Source organism: Triticum aestivum, chromosome 6B (genome assembly GCF_018294505.1).
Source record: "Triticum aestivum cultivar Chinese Spring chromosome 6B, IWGSC CS RefSeq v2.1, whole genome shotgun sequence".
NCBI lineage: Eukaryota > Viridiplantae > Streptophyta > Magnoliopsida > Poales > Poaceae > Triticum > Triticum aestivum.
In genome coordinates this window covers 603,272,292-603,292,270 of record NC_057810.1, presented here as the reverse complement: position 1 = coordinate 603,292,270, position 19,979 = coordinate 603,272,292, and positions in this window count along the sequence as shown.

Below are 19,979 nucleotides of genomic sequence, written 5' to 3'. Positions count from 1 at the left end.
TTTTGTCTGGAGTCTTATCCCGACTTGTGGGGGAGTCATAGTCTCCATCATCCTTTCCTCACATGGGACAATGCTCTAATAGTGAAGATCGTCACACTTTTATTTACTTACAACTCAAGAATTACAACTCAATACTTAGAACAAAACATGACTCTATGTGAATGCCTCCGGCGGTGTACCGGGATCTGCAATGAATCAAGAGTGCCATGTATGAAAGAATTTATGAAAGGTGGCTTTGCCACAAATACGATGTCAACTACATGATCATGCAAAGCAATATGCCAATGATGGAGTGTGTCATAATAAATGAAACGATGGAAAGCTGCATGACAATATGTCTCGGAATGGCTATGGAAATGCCATAATGGGTAGGTATGGTGGCTATTTTGAGGAAGGTATATGGTGGGTGTATGGTACCATCAAAAGTTGCGCGGCACAAGAGAGGCTAGCAATGGTGGAAGGGTGAGACTGCGTATAATCCATGGACTCAACATTAGTTATAAAGAAGTCACATACTTATTGCAAAATCAAAACCAAGCACTACGCACATGCTCCTAGGGGAAGGGTTGGTAGGAGTTAACCATCGCGCGATCCCGACCTCCACTCATAAGAAAGACAATCAATAAATAAATCATGCTCCAACTTCATCACATAACGGTTCACCATACGTGCATGCTACGGGAATCACAAACTTTAACACAAGTATTCCTCAAAGTCACAATTACTCCACTAGCATGACTCTAATATCACCATCTTCATATCTCAAAACAATCATAAGAATCAAACTTCTCATAGTATTCAATGCACTTTATATGAAAGTTTTTATTATATCCCTCTTGGATGCCTATCATATTAGGACTAAATTTATAACCAAAGCAAATTACCATGTTGTTCTAAAAGACTCTCAAAATAATATAAGTGAAGCATGAGAGTTCATGTATTTCTTCAAAATAAAACCACCGTCGTGCTCTAAAAGATATAAGTGAAGCACTAGAGCAAACGACAAACTACTCCAAAAGATATAAGGGAAGCTCAATGAGTAGTCTTATAATTATGTAACTATGTGAATTCTCTCTAACATTTAAGAATTTTAGATCTTAAGTACTTTATTCAAACAGCAAGAACAACAACAAAAAATTCGCTCCAGGAAAAACACATATCATGTGGTGAATAAAAATATAGCTCCAAGTAAAGTTACCGATGAACAAAGACGAAAGAGGGGATGCCATCCGAGGCATCCCCAAGCTTAGTTGCTTGGTTGTCCTTGAATATTACCTTGGGGTGCCTTGGTTATCCCCAAGCTTAGGCTCTTGCCACTCCTTATTCCATAGTCCATCGAATCTTTACCCAAAACATGAAAACTTCACAACACAAAATTCAACAGAAAACTCGCAAGCTCCGTTAGTACAAGAAAATAAATCACAACTTAGGTACTGTTGTGAACTCATTCTTTCTTTATATTGGTTTAATATCTACTGTATTCCAAATTCTCAATGGTTCATACCCTCCGATACTACTCATAGATTCATCAAAATAAGCAAACAACACAATGAAAACAGAATATGTCAAAAACATAATAGTCTGTAGTAATCTGTAACTCTCGAATACTTCTATAACTCCAAAAATTCTGGAATAAATTGGTGGACGTGAGGAGTTTGTCTATTAATCTTCTACAAAAACAATCAACTTAAAAGCACTCTTCTGTAAAAAAAATGGCAGCTAATCTCGTGAGCGCAAAGTTTTTTGTTTTTTTACAGCAAGATCACATTAACTTTCACCCAAGTCTTCCCAAAGGATCTACTTGGCACTTTATTGAAACAAAAGCTATAAAATATGATTACTATAGTATCTTGATCATGTGGACACACAAAAACAGTAGGGGTAGATGTTGGGTTGTCTCCCAACAAGCGCTTCTCTTTAATGCCTTTTTAGCTAGGGATGATGATTTCAATGATGCTCACATAAAAGATAAGAATTGATACATAAAGAGAGCATCATGAAGAATATGGCTAACACATTTAAGTCTAACTTACTTCCTATGCATAGGGATTTTGTGAGAAAACAATTTATGGGAACGAGAATCAACTAGCATAGGAAGGTAAAACAAGCATAACTTCAAGATTTTCGACACATAGAGAGGAAACTTGATATTATTACAACTCCTACAAGCATATGTTCCTCCCTCATAGTAATTTTTAGTAGCATCATGAATGAATTCAACAAAATAACCATCACATAAAGCAGTATTTTCATGATGCACAAGCATAGATAATTTACTACTCTCCTCATAAGCAAATTTCTTCTCATGAATAGTAATAGGAGAAAACTCAACAAAATAACTATCATATGATACTTTATTCACATAATCAATTTGAGCATTAAAATCATGATGACAAGTTTCATGGATATCATTACTATTTATAGCATACATGTCATCACAATAATCATCATAGATAGGAGGCATGCTTTCATCAAAATAAACTTGCTCGTCAAAACATGGGGGACTAAAAATATCATCTTCATCAAACATAGCATCCCCAAGCTTGTAGCTTTGCATATCATTAGCATCATGGATATTCAAAGAATTCACACTAACAACATTGCAATCATGCTCATCATTCAAAGATTTAGTGCCAAACATTTTAATGCAATCTTCTTCTAGCACTTGAGCATAATTTTCCTTTCCATCATTTTCGCGAAAGACATAAAAAAGATGAAGCATATGAGGCAACCTCAATTCCATTTATCTGTAGTTTTTTTATAGACTAAACTAGTGATAAAACAAGAAACAAAAAGATTCGATTGCAAGATCTAAAGATATATCTTCAAGCACTAACCTCCCCGGCAACGGCGCCAGAAAAGAGCTTAGTTGACGGGGTGGTAGTGCCGCTTACCTAGCCTCCCCAGCAACGGCGCCAGAAAAGAGCTTGATGTCTACTACACAACCTTCTTCTTGTAGACGTTGTTGGGCCTCCAAGTGCAAAGGTTTGTAGGACAGTAGCAAATTTCCCTCAAGTGGATGACCTAAGGTTTATCAATCCGTGGGAGGCGTAGGATGAAGATGGTCTCTCTCAAATAACCCTGCAACCAAATAGCAAAGATTCTCTTGTGTCCCCAACACACCCAATACAATGGTAAATTGTATAGGTGCACTAGTTCGGCGAAGAGATGGTGATACAAGTGCAATATGGATGGTAGATATAGGTTTTTGTAATCTGAAATTACAAACACAGCAAGGTAGCAAGCGATAAAAGTGAGCGTAAACGGTATTGCATGGTAGGAAACAAGGCCTAGGGTTCATACTTTCACTAGTGCAAGTTCTCTCAACAATAATAACATAATTGGATCATATAACTATCCCTCAACTTGCAACAAAGAGTCACTCCAAAGTCACTAATAGCAGAGAACAAACGAAGAGATTATGGTAGGGTACGAAACCACCTCAAAGTTATTCCTTCCGATCAATCCATTGTGCTATTCCTATAAGTGTCACAAACAACCCTAGAGTTCGTAGTAAAATAACACCTTAAGACACAAATCAACCAAAACCCAAATGTCACCTAGATACTCCAATGTTATCTCAAGTATCGGTTGGTATGATTATACGATATGCATCACACAATCTCAGATTCATCTATTCAAACCAACACAAAGAACTTCAAAGAGTGCCCCAAAGTTTCTACTGGAGAGTCAAGACGAAAACGTGTGCCAACCCCTATGCATAGATTCCCAAGGTCACAGAACCCGCAGGTTGATCACCAAAACATACATCAAATGAATCAATAGAATATCCCATTGTCACCACGGGTATCCCACGCAAGACATACATCAAGTGTTCTCAAATCCTCAAAGACTCAATCCGATAAGATAACTTCAAAGGGAAAACTCAATCCATTACAAGAGAGTAGCGGAGGAGAAACATCATAAGATCCAACTATAATAGCAAAGCTCGCGGTACATCAAGATCATGCAATATCAAGAACACGAGAGAGAGAGAGAGAGAGATCAAACACATAGTTACTGGTACATACCCTCAACCCCGAGGGTGAACTACTCCCTCCTCGTCATGGAGAGCGTCGGGATGATGAAGATGGCCACCGGTGATGGATCCCCCTCCGGCAGGGTGCCGGAACGGGCTCCCGAGAGGTTTTTGTTGGCTACAGAGGCTTGCGGCGGTGGAACTCCCGATCTAGGTTATTTTCTGGAGGTTTCTGTATTTATAGCAGGGTTTGGCGTCAAGAACAAGTTAGGGGGACCCACGGGGTGTCCACGAGGCACAGGGGAGCGCCCTCCACCCTCGTGGGCCCCATGGGACTCTCCTCCGATAACCTTTTGTTCCAGTATCTTTTATATTTTCTAGAAAAAATCTCCATTGATTTTCAGCGCATTTCGAGAACTTCTATTTCTGCACAAAAAACAACACCACGGTAGTTCTGCTACAAACAACGTCAGTCTGAGTTAGTTCTAACCAAATCATACCAAAAACATGTAAAAATATTATAAACATGGCATGGATACATCAAAAATTATAGATACATTGGAGACATATCAGCCCGCGCCGCCCAAAGGGAAGAGAAAACCGCGGCTCGATGGTCGGAGTTGATGGCGAACAACACCGTCAAGCTCGACCTGCTCTGGATCAATGTCGCCGCGAAGAAGAGGAACACAGACCTGGCATTCCTGATTGGGGGGTCGGTGATGGACGAGCAGGTCAAGGTGTGGTTCATGCTGGAGCATGGCCTCATCCTGAACCAGATCCCATCGATGGCGGCACCAACTCCCACGCCGACCATGCCAAGCCCGAGTGACGCCTCCATGATGCCCAGCATAGAAGCCGTGCCGACACCGACCAGCACCTCCACGATGCCCAGCACAGAAGCCGCACCGATGCGTACCAGCCCGCGCACGCCGACTCCTGCCAGCCCGACGCCGGAGGACGGCGCCGCCGTTTGATGCATCGCTTACGCGTCCTCCTTTTTGAATGCCAAAATTTCAAGTTATTTGGTCACCAAACTATGCCATGGTGATCGCCGGACTTTGTGGCGCTGATTGATACATCTCCAACGTATCTGTAATTTTTGATGTATTCATGCCATGTTTATAATATTTCTACATGATTTTGGTATGATTTGGTTAGAACTAACCCAGACTGACGTTGTTTTCAGCAGAACTATCGTGGTGTTGTTTTTGTGCAGAAATAAAAGTTCTCGGAATGTGTCGAAAATCAACGGAGATTTTTTGTGGAAAATATAAAAAGATACTAGAACAAAAAGTTATCGGAGAGGAGTCCCGTGGGGCCCACGAGGGTTGGGGGGCGCCCCTGTGCCTCGTGGATTCCTCGTGGGCCCCCCTAACTTGTTCTCAACGCCAAACCCTCCTATAAATACCAAAACTTCCAAAAGGAACCTATATCGGGAGTTCCGCAGCCGCAAGCCTCTGTAGCCACCAAAAACCTCTTAGGAGCCCATTCTGGCATCCTGCCGGAGGGGGAATCCATCACCGGTGGCCATCTTGATCATCCCGGCGCTCTCCATGACAAGGAGGGAGTAGTTCACCCTCGGGGCCGAGGGTATGTACCAGTAGCTATGTGTTTGATCTCTCTCTCTCTCTCGTGTTCTTGATTTGATACGATCTTGATGTACCGCGAGCTTTGCTATTATAGTTGGATTTTAAGATGTTTCTCCCCCTCTACTCTCTTGTAATGGATTGAGTTTTCCCTTTGAAGTTATCTTATCGGATTGAGTCTTTAAGAATTTGAGAACACTTGATGTATGTCTTGCATGTGCTTATCTGTGGTGACAGTGGGATATCACGTGATCTACTAGATGTATGTTTTGGTGATCAACTTGCGGATTCAGTGACCTTGTGAACTTATGCATAGGGGTTGGCACACGTTTTCATCTTAACTCTCCGGTAGAAACTTTGGGGCACTCTTTGAAGTTCTTTGTGTTGGTTGAATAGATGAATCTGAGATTGTGTGGTGCATATCGTATAATCATACCCACGGATACTTGAGGTGACATTGGAGTATCTAGGTGACATTAGGGTTTTGGTTGATGTGTGTTTTAAGGTGTTATTTTACTATGAACTCTAGGGCCGTTTGTGACACTTATAGGAATAACCCAATGGATTGATCGGAAAGAATAACTTTGAGGTGGTTTCATACCCTACAATAATCTCTTCGTTTATTCTTCGCTATTAGTGACTTTGGAGTGACTCTTTGTTGCGTGTTGAGGGATTGTTATATGATCTAATTATGTTATTATTGTTGAGAGAACTTGCACTAGTGAAAGTATGAATCATAGGCCTTGTTTCAAAGCACTGCAATACCGTTTTTGCTCACTTTTATTACTTGCTACCATCCATATTGCACTTGTATCACCATCTCTTCGCCGAACTAGTGCACCTATACAATTTACCATTGCATTGAGTGTGTTGGGGACACAAGAGACTCTTTGTTATTTGGTTGCAGGGTTGTTTGAGAGAGACCATCTTCATCCTACACCTCCCACAGATTGATAAACCTTAGGTCATCCACTTGAGGGAAATTTGCTACAGTCCTACAAACCTATGCACTTGGAGGCCCAACAACGTCTACAAGAAGAAGGTTGCATAGTAGACATCAAGCTCTTTTCTGGCGCCGTTGCCGGGGAGGTTAGTGCTTGAAGGTATATCTTTAGATCTTGCAATTGAATCTTTTTTGTTTCTTGTTTTGTCACTAGTTTAGTCTATAAAAGAAAACTACAAAAAAATGGAATTGAGGTTGCCTCATATGCTTCATCTTTTTAATGTCTTCCTTGAAAATAAGGACTCCGATATTTGTGCCAAAGTGTTAGAAGAAGAATGCAATAAAATGTTTGGCATACAACCTTTGAATGACGAGCATGATTGCAATGTTGTTAGTTGAATTCCTTGAATATCTGTGATGCTAATGATATGCAAAGCCACAAGCTCGGGGATGCTATGTTTTCTGAAGATGATATTTTTGTCCCCCAAGTTTTGATGAGAATATTTATTATGATGATAGCATGCCTTCTATTTATGATGATTATATTGATGAAAGTGGGTTTGGAAGAGTGTCAACTTTAGGAAGTAATGATCCCACTATTTTGGAGGGTGTTGAATCTTATTGTGATATTTATGAAAGTGGATTTGGAGAGGTCATGACTTTATTTAGTGATGAATCCACTATTTTAGAAGAGGTTCCAGTTGATTATGAGAAAAAAGTTGCTATATATGATGATCATTGTGATGACATGTATGATATAAAGAATAATGATAACCATGAAACTTTTCTCTTGATTTTAATTTTGAATTGGATTATGCCTCGCATGATAGTTATTTTGTTGAGTTTTCTCCCACTACTATTCAAGAGAAGAAATTTGCTTATGTGGAGAGTAATAAAATTTATATGCTTGGGGATCATGAAAATAATGCTTTATATGATGGTTATATTGTTGAATTCATTCATGATGCTGCTGAAAATTATTATGAGGGAGGAATATATGCTTGTAGGAATTGCAATAATATCAAGGTTCCTCTCTATGTGCTTAAAATCTTGAAGTTATGCTTGTTTTGCTTTCCTATGCTAGTTGATTCTTGTTCCCATAAGTTGTTTGCTCACAAAATCCCTATGCATAGGAAGTGGGTTAGACTTAAATGTGTTAGTAATATTCTCTTGATGCTCTCTTTGTGTTTCAATTCTTATCATTTATGTGAGCATCATTGAAATCATCATGCCTAGCTAAAAGTCATTAAAGAAAAGCGCTTGTTGGGAGACAACCCAATATTTACCCCTACTATTTTTGTGTGTTCACATGATTAAGCTAATGTAGTAATCATGTTTTATAGCTTTTTTCAATAAAGTGCCAAGTAGAACCTTTGGGAAGATTTGGGTGAAAGTTAATGCGATCTTGCTGTAAAAAACAGAAACTTTACGCTCACGAGAATAATTGTCATTTTTAACAGAAGAGTGGTTTAAGTTGATTCTTTTTGCAGAAGATTAATATACAAATTATTCACGTCCACTAGTTTATTTCAGAATTTTTGGAGTTACAGAAGTATTATAGAGTTACAGATTACTACAGACTGTTCTGTTTTTGACAGATTATGTTTTCTATGTGTTGTTTGCTTATTTTGATGAATCTATGCGTAGTATCGGAGGGTATGAACCATAGAGAAGTTGGAATACAGTAGATATTACACCAATATGAATTTAGAATGAGTTCACAACAGTACCAAAAGTGGTGATTTATTTTCTTATACTAATGGAGCTTACGAGTTCTCTATTGAGTTTTGTGTTGTGAAGTTTTCAAGTTTTGGGTAAAGATTAGATGGACTATGGAATAAGGAGTGGCAAGAGCCTAAGCTTGGGGATCCCCAAGGAAGCCCAAGGTAATATTCAAGGACAACCAAGAGCCTAAGCTTGGGTATGCCCCGGAAGGCATCCCCTCTTTCATCTTCATTCATCGGTAACTTTACTTGGAGCTATATTTTTATTCACCACATGGTATGTGTTTTGCTTGGGGCGTCATGTCATTTTATTTTGTTTTGCTTGTTGTTTGAATAAAGTACTTAAGATATGAAATTCTTAAATGTTAGAGAGTCATCACATAGTTACATAATTATTCGACTACTCATTGATCTTCACTTATATCTTTCAGAGTACTTTGTCATTTGCTCTCGTGCTTCACTTATATCTTTTAAGAGCACGATGGTGGTTTTATTTTGAAGAAATAGATGAACCATCATGCTTAACTTATATTATTTTGGGAGTCTTTTAGAACAACATGGTAATTTTCTTAGGTTATAAAACTAGTCCTATTATGATGGGCATCCAAGAGGGATATAATAAAAACTTTCATATAAAGTGCATTGAATACTATAAGAAGTTTGATTCTTTATTACTGTTTGAGATATGAAGATGGTGATATTAGAGTCATTCTAGAGATTAGTTGTGAATTTGAGAGATACTTGTGTTAAAGTTTGTGATTCCCGTAGCATGCACGTATGGTGAACCGTTATGTGATGAAGTTGGAGCATGATTTATTTATTGATTGCCTTCCTTATGTGTGGAGGTTGGGATCACACGATGGTTAACTCCTACCAACCCTTCCCCTAGGAGCATGCACCTAGTACTTTGTTTTGATGACTTATAGATTTTTGCAATAAGTATGTGAGTTCTTTATGACTAATGTTGAGTCCATGGATTATACGCACTCTCACCCTTCCACCATTGCTAGCCTCTCTTGTGCCGCTCAACTTTCGCCGGTACCATACACGCACCATTACCTTCCTCAAAACAGCCACCATACCTACCTATTATGGCATTTCCATAGCCATTCCGAGATATATTGCCATGCAACTTTCCACCGTTCCGTTTATTATGACACGCTTCATCATTGTCATATTGCTTTGCATGATCATGTAGTTGAAATCGTATTTGTGGCAAAACCATCATTCATAATTCTTTCATACATGTCACTCTTGAATCATTGCACTTCCCGGTACACCGCCGGAGGCATTCATGTAGAGTCATATTTTGTTCTAAGTATCGAGTTGTAATTCTTCAGTTGTAAGTAAATAGAAGTGTGATGATCATCATTATTAGAGCATTGTCCCAGTGAGGAAAGGATGATGGAGACTACGATTCCCCCACAAGTCGGGATGAGACTTCGGACAAAAAAAAAGAGGCCAAAAAAAAGAGAAGCCCCCCCCCCCCCAAAAAAAAAGAGAAAACAAAAAATGAGAGAAAAAGAGAGAAGGGGCAATGTTAATATCCTTTTACCACACTTGTGCTTCAAAGTAGCACCATGATCTTCATGATAGAGAGTCTCCTATGTTGTCACTTTCATATACTAGTGGGAATTTTTCATTATAGAACTTGGCTTGTATATTCCAATGATGGGCTTCCTCAAAATGCCCTAGGTCTTTGTGAGCAAGCAAGTTGGATGCACACCCACTTAGTTTCTTTTTGATATTTCATACACTTATAGCTCTAGTGCATCCGTTGCATGGCAATCCCTACTCACTCACATTGATATCTATCTATGGGCATCTCCATAGGCCGTTGATACACCTAGTTGATGTGAGATTATCTTCCTCCTTTTTGTCTTCTCTACAACCACCATTCTATTCCACCTATAGTACTATGTCCATGGCTCACGCTCATGTATTGCGTGAAGATTGAAAACGTTTGAGAATACTAAAGTATGAAACAATTGCTTGGCTGAAACCGGGGTTGTGCATGATTTAAATATTTTGTGTGATAAAGATAGAGCATAGCCAGACTATATGATTTTGTAGGGATAGCTTTCTTTGGCCATGTTATTTTGAGAAGACATGATTGCTTTGTTAGTATGCTTGAAGTATTATTATTTTTATGTCAATATTAAACTTTGGTTTTGAATCTTATGGATCTGAATATTCTTGCCACAATAGAGAAGATTACATTGATAAATATGTTAGGTAGCATTCCACATCAAAAATTCTGTTTTTATCATTTACCTACTCGAGGACGAGCAGGAATTAAGCTTGGGGATGTTGATACGTCTCCAACGTATCTATAATTTTTGATGTATTCATACCATGTTTATAATATTTCTACATGATTTTGGTATGATTTGGTTAGAACTAACCCGGATTGATGTTGTTTTCAGTAGAACTACCGTGGTGTTGTTTTTGTGCAGAAATAAAAGTTCTCGGAATGCGCTAAAAATCAACGGAGATTTTTTTGGAAAATATAAAAAATACTGGAACAAAAAGTTATCGGAGAGGAGTCCCGTGGGGCCCATGAGGGTGGGGGGCGCGCCCCTGTGCCTCGTGGACTCCTCGTGGGTCCCCCTAACTTGTTCTCGACGCCAAACCCTCCTATAAATACCCAAACTTCCAGAAAGAAACCTAGATCGGGAGTTCCGCCGCCGCAAGCCTCTGTAGCCACCAAAAACCTCTCGGGAGCCCGTTCCGGCACCCTGCCGGAGGGGGAATCCATCACCGGTGGCCATCTTCATCATCCCGACGCTCTCCGTGATGAGGAGGGAGTAGTTCAGTCTCGGGGCTGAGGGTATGTACCAGTAGCTATGTGTTTGATCTCTCTATCTCTCTCTCGTGTTCTTGATTGGGCACGATCTTGATGTACCGCGATCTTTGCTATTATAGTTGGATCTTATGATGTTTCTCCCCTCTACTCTCTTGTAATGGATTGAGTTTTCCCTTTGAAATTATCTTATCGGATTGAGTCTTTAAGGATTTGAGAACACTTGATGTATGTCTTGCATTGCTTATGGGTGGTGACAATGGGATATCACGTGATCTACTAGATGTATGTTTTGGTGATCAACTTGCGGGTTCAGTGACCTTGTGAACTTATGCATAGGGGGTGGCACACGTTTTCGTCTTGACTCTCCGGTAGAAACTTTGGGGAACTCTTTGAAGTTCTTTGTGTTGGTTGAATAGATGAATCTGAGATTGCGTGATGCATATCTTATAATAATACCCACGGATACTTGAGGTGACATTGGAGTATCTAGGTAACATTAGGGTTTTGGTTGATGTGTGTCTTAAGGTGTTATTTTACTACGAACTCTAGGGCTGTTTGTGACACTTATAGGAATAGCCCAATGGATTGATCGGAAAGAATAACTTTGAGATGGTTTTGTACCCTACAATAATCTCTTTGTTTGTTCTCCGCTATTAGTGACTTTGGAGTGACTCTTTGTTGCATGTTGAGGGATTCTTATATGATCTAATTATGTTATTATTGTTGAGAGAACTTGCACTAGTGAAAGTATGAATCCTAGGCCTTGTTTCAAAGCTTTGCAATACCGTTTTCGCTCACTTTTATTACTTGTTACCTTACTATTTTTATATTTTCAGATTACAAAAACCTATATCTACCATCCATATTGCACTTGTATCACAATCTCTTCGCCGAACTAGTGCACATATACAATTTACCATTATATTGGGTGTGTTGGGGACACAAGAGACTCTTTGTTATTTGGTTGCAGGGTTGTTTGAGAGAGACCATCTTCATCCTACGCCTCCCACGGATTGATAAACCTTAGGTCATCCACTTGAGGGAAATTTGCTACTGTCCTACAAACATCTACACTTGGAGGCCCAACAACGTTTATAAGAAGAAGGTTGCGTAGTAGACATCACTGATCACCGGACTTGAGGCGTTTTTTGGTAGCGGGAAATGTTGCGTTTGAATTTGAACAGATTGGGGTCGGCCCCTGGGGCCTTGACTGGGACCTAGATCGCCTATAGTGCCTAAAAAGCGCCGGGCAATGGCTCGAAATAGCGCCGGCCACTGTGCTTGGGGGTCGACGGCTGGAGATGCTCTAAGCGGGAGCGCCCCTCTGTCTGCCACTTTACACTACTCCTTGAACGTGTCCTCTGCCCAGAACGACATATATTAATCACTAATCAATGCGGCATACGTGTCCATTTGTTCGTTACGCGCCATGCTACGGGTAGTTTTATTTTGCGAAAACAATACAAATTTGTTATTAAAGTTCACCGGAAGTACAAAGCATCTCAAATGTAATAAAAAGTACATCGAGATTTCAAGGCCATCAAACGACCACTATCGCCGTCAGAACGAGCCGCCGCCGTGCCACTATCGCCGCTCTGCTACCGGAGCTGGCTTGACCTTGTCGATGAGAGCCGAAAAGTCTTCGCGCGCGTGCCCCTAATGACCAGCGCCCTGGAGCCGCAATCGTAGTTGTTGAACTCTTAAAGAGATTTGAAACAACTGACACCAAATCTCGCCATATGATGAGAAACCCTACCCTCGCCGCCCTAAGGAGATGACAGAAATCTACGACAGAGCTCCGTCGACTACATTCAGATGGACGAACTCAAGGAGGATTGAAACCCAAAAGACAAACTCAAATAAGAAGTGTCATCATCCGTCCGAGCGTCACACCTGCAAGGACTAAAAAAGCATAACCTAAACTACTAATTGTTGTATTTGAACGTCTGAATAAAACACCCGATCATCACGTGGTGTTTTGAAACAGCGAACTGTCGCAACGGTGCACAGTTAGGGGGAACACTTCTTGAATTTATTGTGAGGGATCATCTTATTTACTACCGTCGTTCTAAGTAAACAAGATGCAAAACATGATAAACATCACATGCAATCAAATAATAAACGTGACATGATATGGCCAATATCACATAGCTCCTTTGATCTCCATCTTGGGGCTCCATGATCATCTTGTCACTGGCTTGACACCATGATCTCCATCATCATGATCTCCATCATCGTGTCTCCATGAAGTTGCTCGCCAACTATTACTTCTACTACTATGGCTAACGCATTTAGCAATAAAGTAAAGTAATTTACATGGCGTTTCTCGATGACACGCAGGTCATTAAAAGAATAAAGACAACTCCTATGGCTCCTGCCGGTTGTCATACTCATCGACATGCAAGTCGTGAATCCTATTACAATAGCATGAACATCTCATACATCACATATAGATCATTCATCATTCATCACAACTTTGGCCATATCATATCACAAACCACTTGCTGCAAAAACAAGTTAGACGTCCTCTAATTGTTGTTGCAAGTTTTACGTGGCTGAATTAGGGTTCTAGCAAGAACGTTTTCTTACCTACGTTAAAGCCACAACGTGATTTGTCAACTTCTATTTACCCTTCATAAGGACCCTGTTCATCGATTCCGCTCCAACTAAAGTAGGAGAGACAGACACCCGCCAGCCACCTTATGCAACTAGTGCATGTTAGTCGGTGGAACCGGTCTCACGTAAGCGTACGTGTAAGGTTGGTCCGGGCCGCTTCATCCCACAATACCGCTGAAGCAAGAAAGGACTAGTAACGGCAAGAAAGTTGACAAATCTACGCCCACAACAAATTGTGTTCTACTCGCGCAAGAAGAACTACGCATAGACCTAGCTCATGATGCCACTGTAGGGGAACGTTGCAGAAAACAAAAATTTTCCTACTCGTTTCACCAAGATCATCTAGGAGTTCATCTAGCAACGAGTGATTAGATGCATCTACATACCTTTGTAGATCGCGAGCGGAAGTGTTCAAAAGAACGGTGATGATGTAGTCGTACTCGACGTGATCCAAATCACCGATGACCAGCGCCGAACGGACGGCACCTCCGCGTTCAACACACGTACGGAACAGCCACGTCTCCTCCTTCTTGATCCAGCAAGGGAGGGAGGAGAGGTTGAGGGAGATGGCACCAGCAGCAGCACGACGGCGTGGTGTTGATGGAGCTGCAGTACTCCGGCAGAGCTTCGCTAAGCACTATGGAGGTGGAGGAGGTGTTGGGGAGGGAGAAGGAGGCAACCAAAGGCCAAGGCGTTCAGGTATGAAGTCCCTCCTCTCCCCCACTATATATAGGGGTGCCAAGGGGGGTGGCCGGCCCTAGGAGATCCAATCTCCTAGGGGGTGCGGCGGCCAAGGGGGGTTTCCCTCCCCCCCAAGGCACCTAGGAGGTGCCTTACCCTCCTAGGACTCTTGCCCCCTTGAACCCTAGGCGCATGGGCCTATGTGGGGCTGGTGCCCTTGGCCCATTAGGCCAAGGCGCACCCCCTTACAGCCCATGTGGCCCCCCGGGACAGGTAGACCCACCCGGTGGACCCCCGGGACCCTTCCGGTGGTCCCGGTACAATACCGATAACCCCGAAACTTGTCCCGATGCCCGAAACAGGACTTCCCATATATAAATCTTTACCTCCGGACCATTCCGGAACTCCTCGTGACGTCCGGGATCTCATCCGGGACTCCGAACAACATTCGGGTTACTGCATGTACATATCCCTACAACCCTAGCGTAACCGAACCTTAAGTGTGTAGACCCTACGGGTTCGGGAGACAAGCAGACATGACCGAGACGACTCTCCGGTCAATAACCAACAGCGGGATCTGGATACCCATGTTGGCTCCCACATGCTCCACGATGATCTCATCGGATGAACCACGATGTCGAGGATTCTATCAACCCCGTACGCTATTCCCTTTGTCTATCGATATGTTACTTGCCCGAGACTCGATCGTCGGTATCCCAATACCTCGTTCAATCTCGTTACCGGCAAGTCACTTTACTCGTACCGTAATGCATGATCCCGTGACCAGACACTTGATCACTCTGAGCTCATTATGATGATGCATTACCGAGTGGGCCCAGTGATACCTCTCCGTCATACGGAGTGACAAATCCCAGTCTTGATCCATGTCACCCAACAGACACTTTCGGAGATACCCGTAGTCTACCTTTATGGTCACCCAGTTACGTTGTGACGTTTGGCATACCCAAAGCACTCCTACGGTATCCGGGAGTTACACGATCTCATGGTCTAAGGAAAAGATACTTGACATTGGAAAACTATAGCAAACGAACTATACGATCTTGTGCTATGTTTTAGGATTGGGTCTTGTCCATCACATCATTCTCCTAATGATGTGATCTCGTTATCAATGACATCCAGTGTCCATAGTCAGGAAACCATGACTATCTGTTGATCAACGAGCTAGTCAACTAGAGGCTCACTAGGGACACGTTGATGTCTGTTATTCACACATGTATTACGATTTCCGGATAACACAATTATAGCATGAATAAAGACAATTATCATGAACAAGGAAATATAATGATAATGCTTTTATTATTGCCTCTAGGGCATATTTCCAACAGTCTCCCACTTGCACTAGAGTCAATAATCTAGTTACATTGTGATGAATCGAACACCCATGGAATTCTGGTGTTGATCATGTTTTGCTCTAGGGAGAGGTTTAGTCAACGGATCTGCTACATTCAGGTCCGTATGTACTTTACAAATCTCTATGTCTCCATCTTGAACATTTTCACGAATGGAGTTGAAGCGACGCTTGATGTGCCTTGTCTTCTTGTGAAACCTGGGCTCCTTGGCAAGTGCAATAGCTCCAGTGTTGTCACAGAAGAGCTTGATCGGCCCCGACGCATTGGGTATGACTCCTAGGTCGGTGATGAACTCCTTCACCCATATTGCTTCATGTGCTGCCTCCGAGGCTGCCATGTACTCCGCTTCACATGTAGATCCCGCCACGACGCTTTGCTTGCAACTGCACCAGCTTACTGCCCCACCATTCAAAATATACACGTATCCGGTTTGTGACTTAGAGTCATCCAGATCTGTGTCGAAGCTAGCATCGACGTAACCCTTTATGACGAGCTCTTCGTCACCTCCATAAACGAGAAACATTTCCTTAGTCCTTTTCAGGTACTTCAGGATATTCTTGACCGCTGTCTAGTGTTCCTTGTCGGGATTACTTTGGTACCTTCCTACCAAACTGACGGCAAGGTTTACATCAGGTCTGGTACACAACATGGCATACATAATAGAACCTATGGCTGAGGCATAGGGGATGACGCTCATCTCTTCTATATCTTCTGCCGTGGTCGGACATTGAGCTGAGCTCAATTTCACACCTTGTAACACAAGCAAGAACCCTTTCTAGGATTGATCCATATTGAACTTCTTCAATATCTTATCAAGGTATGTGCTTTGTGAAAGACCTATGAGGCGTCTCGATCTATCTCTATAGATTTTGATGCCTAATATATAAGCAGCTTCTCCAAGGTCCTTCATTGAAAAACTTTTATTCAAGTAGGCCTTGATACTGTCCAAGAGTTCTATATCATTTCCCATCAACAGTATGTCATCTACATATAATATGAGAAATGCTACAGAGCTCCCACTCACTTTCTTGTAAACGCAGGCTTCTCCATAAGTCTGTGTAAACCCAAACGCTTTGATCATCTCATCAAAGCGAATGTTCCAACTCCGAGATGCTTGCACCAGCCCATAAATCGAGCGTTGGAGCTTGCACACTTTGTCAGCATTCTTAGGATCGAAAAAACCTTCCGGCTGCATCATATACAATTCTTCCTTAAGGAAACCATTAAGGAATGCCGTTTTGACGTCCATTTGCCATATTTCGTAATCATAGAATGCGGCAATTGCTAACATGATTCGGACGGACTTCAGCTTCGCTACCGGTGAGAAAGTCTCATCGTAGTCAACCCCTTGAACTTGTCGATAACCCTTAGCGACAAGCCGAGCTTTATAGATGGTCACATTACCATCCGCGTCTGTCTTCTTCTTAAAGATCCATTTATTTTCTATGGCTCGCCGTTCAACGGGCAAGTCAGTCAAAGTCCATACTTTGTTTTCATACATGGATCCTATCTCGGATTTCATGGCTTCTAGCCATTTGTCGGAATCCGGTCCCGCCATCGCTTCTTCATAGTTCGAAGGTTCACCGTTGTCTAACAACATGATTTCCAAGACAGGGTTGCCGTACCACTCTGGTGCGGAACGTGTCCTTGTGGACCTTCGAATTTCAGTAGGAGCTTGATCAGAAGTATCTTGATCATTATCATTAACTTCCTCTCTAGTCGGTGCTGGCACCTCAGGAACATTTTCTTGAGTTGCGCCATTTTCCGGTTCAAGAGGCAATACTTCATCAAGCTCTACTTTCCTCCCACTTACTTCTTTCGAGAGAAATTCTTTCTCCAGAAAGGACCCATTCTTGGCAACAAAGATCTTGCCTTCGGATCTGAGGTAGAAGGTGTACCCAATAGTTTCTTTTGGGTATCCTATGAAGACGCATTTTTCCGATTTGGGTTCGAGCTTTTCAGGTTGAAGTTTCTTGACATAAGCATCGCATCCCCAAACTTTTAGAAACGACAGCTTAGGTTTCTTCCCAAACCACAATTCATACGGTGTCGTCTCAACGGATTTCGACGGAGCCCTATTTAAAGTGAATGCGGCAGTCTCTAAAGCATAGCCCCAAAAAGAAAGCGGTAAATCGGTAAGAGACATCATAGATCGCACCATATCTAACAGAGTGCGATTACGACGTTCGGACACACCATTACGCTGAGGTGTTCCAGGCGGCGTGAGTTGTGAAACTATTCCACATTTTCTTAAGTGTGCCCCAAACTCGTGACTCAAGTATTCTCCTCCACGATCTGATCGCAGAAACTTGATTTTCCTGTCACGTTGATTTTCAACCTCACTCTGAAATTCCTTGAACTTTTCAAAGGTTTCAGACTTGTGTTTCATTAAGTAGATATACCCATACCTACTTAAATCATCAGTGAGGGTGAGAACATAACGATAGCCACCGCGAGCCTCAACACTCATTGGACCGCACACATCAGTATGTATGATTTCCAATAAGTCGGTTGCTCGCTCCATTGTTCCTGAGAACGGAGTCTTGGTCATTTTACCCATAAGGCATGGTTCGCACGTGTCAAATGATTCATAATCAAGAGACTCTAAAAGTCCATCAGCATGGAGCTTCTTCATGCGTTTGACACCTATGTGACCAAGGCGGCAGTGCCACAAGTATGTGGGACTATCATTATCAACTTTACTTCTTTTGGTACTCACATTATGAATATGTGTAGCATCACGTTCGAGATTCATAAAGAATAAACCATTCACCATAGGAGCATGACCATAAAACATATCTCTCATAAAAATGGAACAACCATTATTCTCAGATTTAAAAGAGTAGCCATCTCGAATTAAACGAGATCCCGATACAATGTTCATGCTCAAAGCTGGCACTAAATAACAATTATTAAGGTTTAAAACTAATCCCGAAGGGAGATGCAGAGGTAGCGTGCCGACGGCGATCACATTGACCTTGGAACCATTCCCGACGCGCATCGTCACCTCGTCCTTTGCCAGTTTCCGTTTATTCCGCAGCCCCTGCTTTGAGTTACAAATGTGAGCAACTGCACCGGTATCAAATACCCAGGAGCTACTACGGGCACTAGTAAGGTACACATCAATTACATGTATATCACATATACCTTTTGTTTTGCCGGCCTTCTTATCCGCTAAGTACTTAGGGCAGTTCCGCTTCCAGTGACCGCTTCCCTTGCAATAAAAGCACTCAGTCTCGGCTTGGGTCCATTCTTTGGCTTCTTCCCAGCAGCTTGCTTGCCGGGCGCGGCAACCTCCTTGCCGTCCTTCTTGAAGTTCTTTTTACCCTTGCCTTTCTTGAACTTAGTGGTTTTATTGACCATCAACACTTGATGTTCCTTCCTGACTTCTACCTCCGCTGATTTCAGCATAGCAAATACTTCAGGAATGGTCTTTTCCATCCCCTGCATATTGAAGTTCATCACAAAGCTCTTGTAGCTTGGTGGAAGCGACTGGAGGATTCTGTCAATGACCGCATCATCCGGGAGATTAACTCCCAGCTGAGTCAAGCGGTTATGCAACCCAGACATAGTGAGTATGTGCTCACTGACAGAACTGTTTTCCTCCATCTTACAGCTGAAGAATTTGTCGGAGACTTCATATCTCTCGACCCGGGCATGAGCTTGGAAAACCATTTTCAGCTCTTCGAACATCTCATATGCTCCATGTCTCTCAAAACGCTTTTGGAGCCCCGGCTCTAGGCTGTAAAGCATGCCGCACTGAACGAGGGAGTAGTCATCGAAACGTGCCTGCCAAGCGTTCATAACATCTTGTTCTGCAGGGAGAACGGGTGCGTCACCAAGCGGTGCTTGTAGGACATAATCTTTCTTGGCAGCTATGAGGATGATCCTCAGGTTCCGGACCCAGTCCGTATAGTTGCTGCCATCGTCTTTCAGCTTAGTTTTCTCTAGGAACGCGTTGAAGTTGAGGACTACGTTGGCCATTTGATCTACAAGACATATTGCAAAGATTTTAGACTAAGTTCATGATAATTAAGTTCAACTAATCAAATTATTAGTGAACTCCCACTTAGATTAGACATCCCTCTAGTCATCTAAGTATTACATGATCCGAGTTAAACTAGACCGTGTCCGATCATCACATGAGACGGACTAGTCAACATCGGTGAACATCTTTATGTTGATCGTATCTTCTATACGACTCATGCTCGACCTTTCGGTCTTCCGTGTTCCGAGGCCATGTCTGTACATGCTAGGCTCGTCAAGTCAACCTA